Source organism: Myotis daubentonii, chromosome 11 (assembly GCF_963259705.1).
Source record: "Myotis daubentonii chromosome 11, mMyoDau2.1, whole genome shotgun sequence".
Lineage (NCBI taxonomy): Eukaryota > Metazoa > Chordata > Mammalia > Chiroptera > Vespertilionidae > Myotis > Myotis daubentonii.
This window is the reverse complement of record NC_081850.1, coordinates 6,524,237-6,532,843: the sequence shown is the minus strand read 5'-3', so window position 1 is coordinate 6,532,843 and position 8,607 is coordinate 6,524,237. Positions and strand designations below refer to the sequence as shown.

The following is an 8,607-nucleotide window of genomic DNA, read 5'->3' as shown; positions in this document are numbered from 1 at the left end:
AGGCCCAGGCAAGGGACCCCTAGGTCCTGGGACTGCCAGCTTCGACCGTGCCCAGCTCCCATCCCTGGCTCCACCCCTACTTTCTGCTATCACTGGCCAGGGCGGAAAAGCCACCTGATTCTCCGATCATGGCTGGGGGGCAGGGCAAAGGCAGCCCCGGGGCCGCCCCGGGGCCGCCTTTGCCCTGCCCCCCAGCTCTTAGCTCCCCCCTGGGTTTCCGATCACTGTCAGTGGCAGGGGGCTTCTTCCTGCTTTCCCTTTCGCCTCCCTGCGTTGTGCCTACATAAGCAAATTAACCGCCATCTTGTTGGCAGTTAACTGCCAATCTTAGTTGGCAGTTAATTTGCATATAGCCCTGATTAGCCAATGAAAAGGGTATCGTCGTACGCCAATTACCATTTTTCTCTTTTATTAGTATAGATGCTGAAAGGTATCCTTTAAGAAGAGGAAGAAGAAGAAAAAGGTAAAGATACAAATTATGAACAACAAATACACATCTATCAACAAGTGAATCTAAAAATCAAGTGAATAAATAATCTAATGAACAGAATGAACTGGTGATTATAATAGAATCAGGGGCATACAAAGGGAGTGGACTCTCTATTCTTGGGGGGGGGGAAAGGGATGTGGGGGATGCAGGAAGAGACTGAACAAAAATCGTGCACCTATGGATAGGACAGTGGGTGGGGAGTGAGGGCGGAGGGTGGGGTGGGAACTGGGTGGAGGGGAGTTATGGGGGGAAAAAAGAGGAACAAATGTAATAATCTGAACAATAAAGATTTAATTTTAAAAAAGACTTAAATGTAAGTCGTGAAACCAAAAAATCATACAAGAAACTGTAGGCAGCAAAATCTCAGACATCTCTCATAGCAATATGCTTACAGATACATCTGAGGCAAAGGAAACTAAGGAGAAAATAAATAAATGGGAATACATCAAAACAAAAAGCTTCTGCACAGCAAAAGAATCCATCAACAAAACGAAAAGGGAGCCCACTGTATGGGAGAACATATTTGGCAATGAAACATCTGATAAAGAGTTAATTTCCAAAATATATAAGGAAGTCATACAACTGAACAAACGAAAGGCAAACAATCCAATTTAAAAATGGGCAAAGGATCTAAATAAAATAGACATTTCTGCAAAGTGGACATACAGATGACCAAGAGACATATGAAAAAATGCTCAAAGTCACTGATCACCAGAGAGGTGTAAATGAAAACAACAATGAGGTATCACTTCATACCTGTCAGAATGGCTACCGTCAACAAATCAACAAATGACAAATGCTGGTGAGGACGTGGAGAAAAGGGAACCCTAGTACACCGCTGGTGGGAATGCAAACTGGTGCAGCCATTATGGAAAACAGTGCAGAGTTTCCTCAAAAAATCTAATATGGAACTGCCATTTGCCCCAGTGATCCCACTTCTAGGATATATCCTAAGAACCCCACAACACCAATCAGAAAGAATATGCACCCTACATTTAGAGTGGCATTATTTGCAATATCCAAGATCTGGAAATAGCCCAAGTACCCATTGGTAGATGAATAGGTAAAAAAAAGAAAACACCCAAAAAACAAAAAACAGCCTGTGGTACATGTACACAATGGAATACTACGTGGCTATAAAAAAGGAAATCTTACCTTTTGGGACAGCATGGATGGACCTGAAGAGTATCATGCTAAGCAAAATAAGCCAGTTAGAGAAAGACACATAACATATAATCTCACTAATTTGTGGACTCTAATGAACAACGTAAACTGACAAAGAAAACAGAACCAGAAACATGAATACATGGAACAGACTGGCTGCTGCCCAAGGGGAGGATTGTGGAGGTCACTGGGTAAAGAAGGTGAAGGGATTAGCTAAAGAACATACATGCATATCCCATGGACATGGACAGCAGTTTGGTGAAGGCCAAGGGAGGGGGATGTAGGGGTGAGTGGAGGTAGATAAAGGTGGGAAGAAAAGGGGGACACCTGCAATAACATCAACGTTAAAACAAAGTAAAATCTCTAAATTTAAATAAAGAGATTGCACTAGAAGACACAGTAAAAATGTTAACTGTCCCAAAACTGAGCTAAGAGCTTACTGCACTTCCTATCAAAACCCCTGCCAGATTTTTATAGACATACATAAGCCTTATTCTAAAATTTATATGAAAAGGAAAAGGTACTAGAATAGCCATTTCAATTCTGAAAAGAAGAACAAAGTTAGAGGATTCGTATTACCTGATTTCAACACTTACTATAAAGCTACAGTAATGAACACAGAGGGACACACACACACAAAAAGTAGACACATCAACCGGAACAGAATAGAGAGCTTAGGAATAGACCCACAAAAATATAGTCATTTTTTTTTACACAGATGCTAAGACCATTCAACGGAGAGATTATAGTCTTCTCAACCAATGATGCTAAACATCCCAAGTCCATAAACAACCACTCTAACCTAAGCCAAAAATCAATTCAAAATGGATTATAACCTAAATGTAAAACGCAGAAACTATAAAATTTCTAAAAGAAAGCATAAGGGAAAATCTGCGTGATTTTGGGTTTGGTGCTGAGTTGTTTTGTTTTTATTTGAGGAAGTTTATTGTTACATTTTTGAGATAATAGATGAGTTGAACAAAGTTGAACTACCTCCTGCTTTGTTCTACCTCCTGCTTCTCCAACATCTCAATACAAAAGATAACAATCAAGGGTAACAGTGAAATTAAGATAAAAAATTACAAAAGCTGAAGGTTTTAGAGACAAAAATGACTACAGTCTAAGTGTAGAAAAGTTTAAATGGTTTAGTTCAGCATTGCAAATAGTTATCTTCTTCTCTGGTTATGATGAATCCCAGAATTAGATCAGCTTCTTTGATACCTTCCTCCTGGCCCTGGAACCCCAGGCTCAGCGAAAACCCCACAGGGGTGGTGGCTGAGCTGACGGGGTCTCGGCCTTTGGGCCATCCCACTTTGCATTCTGGCCAGCCCAAAGCAGTCACAGTCCCTCATACTTACATGAAAGTGAATGAGCTAATGGATCAACCTGATTAAAGGCAAAGAACTCAGACATGGTGACCAGCAGGTGCACCAGCCAGGATGCAGTAGCCTCACCTGAGCCACGTTTCCAAGTCAGTAACAGCCTGAATAGTCAGTCATACACCTATGAGACCCAACGCAGTGACTGGCGGGGAGCGCCCCCACTCATCAAAGACAAGAGTGACCTCAGAGTCGCCCCTCCAGAGCTGCCCAGCGCGCCTTCCCTCTAAGCTTTGTGTAGGAACTGATACTGGGTCACTGCCTCTCAGCTTAAGAAGAGCCACAGGAAGCTGTACAAAATCAGCAACTTCTTTCTAACCAAAAAAAGAGCTGAGCCCTGGTGGCCTGCGCACCTGAGGGTCTCAGGTTTGGTTCCTGGTCAAGTGCAGGTACCCGGATTGCAGGTCCAATCCCGCCCCCTACTGGAGGTGTGTGGAGGCAACCAAACAATGTGTCATGTCAATGTTTCTCACTGGCCCCTTCCAATCTCTCTAAAAAATCAATGAAAACCTACCCGGTTTGGCTCAGTGGAAAGAGCATCGGCCTGCGGACTGAAGGGTCCCAGGTTTGATTCCGGTCAAGGGCATGTACCTTGGTTGTGGGCACATCTCCAGTAGGGGGTGTGCAGGAGGCAGCTGGTTGATGTTTCTCTTTCATTGATGTTTCTAACTCTCTATCCCTCTCCCTTCCTCTGTAAAAAATCAATAAAACATATTTTAAAAAAATCAATGAAAAATATCTTCATTACTTGGGTGAGAAAAAAAAAAAAAAGCTGAAAACCTCAGTGAACACTGCCACACAGCCTAGATCACCAAGAGGGAAAACATTTCATGTTGTCTCCTCATTAAAAACACAGTGGTAACAAGCTGCTCAGAAGCAGCTTTTCCCTCTTTTCTTCTGGGTCAGCCTCTGCCACACGATTCAGGTTTACCTGGCCTCTGACATGGAGCCAAGAGGGGTGCAAAGTGACACGGGAGGGGAACCGTGTGGCCTATATTGTATGATTAAACCTCAATGAAATCTGGTGCCAGCTACAGAGGAAGCTTTTTCTTCTTTTCTTTCAAATGCCAGGAAAGTCCTAACCATCAAGACAGACTTTGCAGTGGAATGAAATGTACTTTTACACAGTGGCATCTGGCAGGTAGGTGGACTGTGACTGGGTGCCACTGACCAGCCCTGTCACACCCACAGCTCCCGAACTCCCCTAGCTGGGAGCCACCGCGGACAGTGTGCGTGTGTCGTGTGAACATTCTAGAGGCAGGAGCCCTGGACAAGACCCTGGATGGAGAGGGCTGAGAACGGGATCAGCTGTGAGAGGCACTGGGGTTGTGGTCGTCTGCAGGGACTCAGATTGTGCAGGGTCGGGCTTCCTGAAGGTCAGTGTCACCAGTGAACCAATCAGCTGTGCTTCCAGAAGCCGAAGGACAGAAAGCCTTCTACTGCTTCCATGCAGCCAACTGCAGGCACAAGAAGTTGGTGAAAGAAGGAACAGTCACCTGCAAGGCCAGTTTGTCTTTACCAGTGGGTGCAGGACAGCAGGGTGGTACGGAGTACTAAGTGCCAATGTGCGCTGTGCGGTGGGGGAGGGACATGCCCTATCCACACGATCAGGGCAAGGCGACAGGCAGAAGGACAGAGCACGCTGGAGGCATTAAGGGACGACCACACCCAGGACCCCATCCTCCGAGGCGAGGGGCCTGGGCTTCATCTAACAGCATGCACTGGGGGCTCTCAGGAAATGGGCACAGGAGTTTTAAAAGCAGCTCATTCATTTTGGTCTGTGGCACTGAGACACTCCCCATCCTCAACCACCCCCTCCCCCCCAGGGGCAGGCGCAGGGACTGCATTTAGCAGCATCAGCGCACACTGTCTCCTACAAACTACCACGAGGCATAGCTTTGGGGTTAGTGTCTCTCAGAAATCGGAGGGAAAGCTGTTTGCAAGGCCAGCTGATCTGTTTTGCATTAGAGAGAGCGTGCATGACACTCAGCGGTGACACTGTGTCAGAGCTGCAATGGCTACTCGCTAGTACAGATTCCCGCCAGAGTAATCTAGAGTCTCAGTAGATGGTACATCCCCAGGATTCCGTAGCTCATCAAAACCCCCAAGTCCTCAGCCTGGGCTCCGCCATGCTCCCGCCACCCATTCAGATGCTGGCCATGCACACGGAAAGCCGCCCAGGACAAGGTGGGCGGCGTGGAGTTGGTTCTCACTGCAGCATGATGTCCTTGAGGCTCTCCTTCAAGATGGTGTTCGTGACCGCGTGGAACATGAAGCAGACTCTCCATCGATGGCAGCAGTGGAACAGCGGGCGTGCTGTGGTTCCTGCCAGCGGCAGAAGCACTGCACCAGGTAGCGCTCCAGGTCCTCCAACTGGTGGGGGTCACCCCGGAAGTCGAGGAAGTGCTTGACGATACTGACACTCTTCATCTTCTCCACCAGCGGGTCTGTCTTATTGAGGAACATGATGATGGAACATTGAAGAGCTTGTTGTTGATAATGGTCTCGAAGATGCTCTCGAACTCTACCAGCCAGTTGGTTGGCCAGTCCTCCATGAGCCCTTGGTCGCACTCACTCGAGGACATCATAAACAGGATTGAAGTGATCCCATCAAAGCACTGGAACCACTTCTGGTATTGGGACTGCTGGCTGTCCACATCCACCATCTTAAAAGGGATTTTCTTTTTTTTTTTTTAAAAAAAAATATTTTATAAATTTTTTTACAGAGAGGGAGGGAGAGGGATAGAGAGTTAGAAACATCGATGAGAGAGAAACATCGATCAGCTGCCTCCTGCACACCTCCCACTGGTGATGTGCCCGCAACCAAGGTACATGCCCTTGACCAGAATCGAACCTGGGACCTTTCAGTCTGCAGGCCGACGCTCTATCCACTGAGCCAAACCGGCCAAGGTGGGATTTTTTTTTTAAATATATTTTATTGATTTTTTACAGGGAGGAAGGGAGAGGGATAGAGAGTTAGAAACGTCGATAAGAGAGAGAAACATGGATCAGTTGCCTCCTGCACACCCCTACTGGGGATGTGCCCGCAACCAAGGTACATGCCCTTGACTGGAATCGAACCTGGGACCTTCCAGTCAGCAGGCCGACGCTCTATCCAGTGAGCCAAACCGGTTACGGCTAAAATATATTTTTATTAATTTCAGAGAGGAAAGGAGAGGAAGAGAAACATAAATGATAAGAGAGAATCATTGACTGGTTGCCTCCTGCACACCTCCGATTGGGGATGAACCTGCAACCCAGGCATGTGCCCTGACCTCCTGGTTCATAGGTGGACACTCAATCACTGAGCCAGGCTAGCTGGGCTTAAAATAGATTTTCTTTAAATATATTTTTATTGATTTCAGAGAGGAAGGGAGAGGGAGAGAGAGAGAGAGAGAGACATCAATGATGAGAGAGAATCATTGATCGGCTGCTTCCTGCATGCCCCCACTGGGGATTGAGCCCACAACCCGGGCATGTGCCCTTGACCAGAATCGAACCCTTCAGTCCGCAGGCCCATGCTCTGTCCACCAGGCCAAACAGGCCAGGGCAAAAGGGATTTTCTTAATAACAAAGTCATGCTCCACAATGCCCTTGGTGGCTTCCCTCGCCAGCAGGCTGTCTTCTTGCTTACTAGGAAAGTAGTTCAGCTGGCAGATCTGGTCCAAATTGTCCAGGAAGTACTTCACTGATTCACACAGGCCTCCTGCGACTGAAGGCCTCCCTGATGTCCAAGTGCCCCCAAGGGTGCTCAGGGCAGACACGGACAGCCGGAAGGCAGCCGCCTCTATGGACAGCCCGGCTTTGTTCTCGAAGGCCATGGGGAACACGCCAAGCGTTTTGTTCTCAAATGCTGTCATGGACTGTCCCCCCACATCCACAAGGACCTTTGAGCCCTTGATGCGCTCAAAGATGGTGCCTTACTCTTTGAGCTGGACTTGCAGCTCCTGCCAGTACCCAGCAGCAGGATCCTGACAAGGGGATGCAAGATGGGCGATGTCCAGGCTGCGCCTCCGCCAACCTTGGCAGGCAGCAGACAGCGGCTGAGGTCTGCACCAGGCCGGACATGGCCGCTCAGACCATGGACCCTGCTGCAGGCGAGACAAGCCCCGTGTGGCAGCTGGGCACTCTCTCCGGCCAAGGCCGCCACCAGAGACCCAATGGTGACGAGTTTTTAAGGACAATACCAAAAGCAAAATTCATAAAAGAAAACATTTTAAATTGGACTTAAAACGAAAAACTTTTGCTATGTGAAGCACTATTAAGAGAATGAAAACATAGACTATGAGAAAATATCTGCAAATCACATAGATGATAAAATATATCTAGCACGTACAAAGAAATTTTAAGTCTGAACAGCTGAAAAAGCACACAAAACCCAATTTTTAAAAATGGGCAAAATGAGAGAGGGAGAGAATGAGGAGTGGGGATGAAAGTGAAAGCAAGAGCAAAGGCTGATAGGAAGCATAGGTTATAGGATAGAGAGAAAATGATTTGACATTCCCAAGAAGCCTACAACTCCTTTTCTGCTTAAATATTAGTAAATTATAGATACTAGATATCCATATATTGTATTTTTAAGAAAAAATAAAAAGGTTATAAGTGCGTGTAAAAGTGTGGTTGCTGTAGTTTTCTTTTTCTTGTAGAAAAGAAATTGGTATTAATTTGAATATTTTTGAATAAGAAATGCCTGAAAAAATTATAGCATATACTTCTCATGGTGGATAAACAAGTTATGTTTTTAACATATTAGACAATTTTTAGAGCCATTAAACTATTTTGTCTAGTACTACAGTGATGGATAAATGATGTTATTCACTTCTCAAATCCCATGGAACTTTATAGTGCAAAGAATGAACCTGATGTAATATTTTAAAATGCAAATTAAAAAAACCCAACTAGGTGGATGGGGGGAATCACAACATGGAATGGACATTATGAAAAAAGAATTTAATTGTATTACAAATGTATGACATAACCTCACTGGAGGGAATAGAGAGGAAAGGACCTCAGTAACTTTGAAAATGACTAGAAACTGTAAGACAAAAGGAACTGTACATGAACACCACAGATGGTAATGCTGCTTCCCATGGAGGTACTGGTTAGAAGTTCTGATGCTGCCATCGTATACACTGGGACTGAAAAAATAAGTAAAAAGATAGTGAATGGTAGGGGCCAGGTTTCTCACTGTTGGAATGAAGGATGACAGATACGTAAGGGGGAAAGTCTAGAATGAACCATGGTAGTTCTGAATTAGTGTCTAAGTCATCACTGGGAATTCCTGTTTAGCTTAATATAGAAACTGATGAGTAAAAGGAGAAATAATACAGGTATATATGTATACAGAGGTTAATATGCATACATTTATTTCCTAGCTCTGGTGACTGACAGGGTCTAAAAGCAATGACACTCCGGTAACAATGAGCACATCAGAGCAAATCCTGGTTTCTAATATCATTCTCCAGCAAAAGGATCCAGGGATCCTTGCTGAAATGGCTGGTTTTAGGGCTGGAACAGAATATGTAAGATGAGCCTAGAGCATCTATCCTGTAGTGCTAGAAAGTAGGGAGGTAT

At 45.4% G+C, this 8,607-nt stretch overlaps 1 pseudogene; it reads right to left on the bottom strand.

Moving 5' to 3' along the window:
• Nucleotides 1–5,185: 5,185 nt before the first annotated feature.
• On the bottom strand, nucleotides 5,186–6,893 carry LOC132212647 (guanine nucleotide-binding protein subunit alpha-12-like; annotated as a pseudogene).
• Nucleotides 6,894–8,607: the final 1,714 nt, after the last annotated feature.